This window comes from Orycteropus afer, unplaced genomic scaffold, assembly GCF_000298275.1.
Source record: "Orycteropus afer afer isolate SDZICR_OR568_19922 unplaced genomic scaffold, OryAfe1.0 scaffold00376, whole genome shotgun sequence".
Classification (NCBI taxonomy): domain Eukaryota; kingdom Metazoa; phylum Chordata; class Mammalia; order Tubulidentata; family Orycteropodidae; genus Orycteropus; species Orycteropus afer.
Window position 1 is genome coordinate 92,715 of NW_006921963.1, and position 660 is coordinate 93,374.

A 660-nucleotide genomic window follows, 5' to 3' on the forward strand; every position below is an offset into this window, starting at 1 on the left:
TTACCAAGGCTGATTTGGCTACCACCACTGCTGAGTGCCCAATCTGCCAGCAGCAGAGACCAACACTGAGTCTGTGATATGGAACCATTCCTTGGCAGGTTGATTATGTTGGGCCACTTCCATCATGGAAAGGACAGTGTTTTGTTCTTACTGGAATAGATACGTATTCTATATATGGATTTGCCTTCTCTGCATGCAATGCTTCTGCCAAAACTACCATCTGTGGACTTATGGAATGCTTTATCCACCCTCATGGTATCCCACACAGCATTGCTTCAGATCAAAGGACTCACTTCATAGCAAATGAAGTGTGGCAATGGGCCTATGCTCATGGAATTCACTGGCCTTACCATGTTCCCCATCATCCTGAAGCAGCTGGCTTGAGAGAACGATGGAATGGCCTACTGAAAACACAATTATGGTGCCAGCTAGGTGGCAATACCTTGAGGGATTGGCACAGTGTTCTTCAGGAAGCTATATATGCTCTAAACCAGCGTCCAGTATACAGTGCTATTCCAATAGCCAGGATTCATGGGTCCAGGAACCAAGGGGTGGAAACGGGAGTGGTACCACTCACTATTACCCCCAGTGACCCACTCAAAAAATTTTTGCTTCCTGATAACGCAAGGGGTTTGGAGATCTTAGTCCCAAAGGGAGGAA